Source organism: Acomys minous (assembly GCF_964271855.1).
Source record: "Acomys minous genome assembly, chromosome: 8".
Taxonomy (NCBI): domain Eukaryota; kingdom Metazoa; phylum Chordata; class Mammalia; order Rodentia; family Muridae; genus Acomys; species Acomys minous.
In genome coordinates, this window is record NC_140489.1 from 90,377,484 (window position 1) to 90,377,947 (window position 464).

Genomic DNA, 464 nt, shown 5'->3' on the forward strand with positions numbered 1-464 from the left:
CCATTGAACACTATTTGGATGAAATACCATGCAAAGGGCCCATTGCAAAAGTTATAAAGTTGGAACTTTATGTGTTTGGACACAGAACAAAAGTGGGGAGAGGTGGGTGAAGAAGAAGCGAAGGAGGAAGAGGAAGAAGGATATGGAGGAAAGAGTGCAGGCCAGGACCGTTGCACAAGGGCACCATCACAGGATGTGACAGTAGTGGGCTGGATCTGCCTTACACACTCAGTGTCTAATGAGGGAATAATAACCTCCCCCCCCCCCTTTAGGATATTGTTGTGAAGATTAAATAAGACAAAATATACAAGTGTCTGGTATACATATCAATTCCTATTCACCTTAGTTTAAGATTGTAGCCAAAGCCAACGTGCTTTGAATTGGATGGATACTCAAATCATCCTTAGTCACATTGGTCAACTTGTGTTCTGGAGCTGCTGCCCTACCCAGAGAGGCCTGTTTTA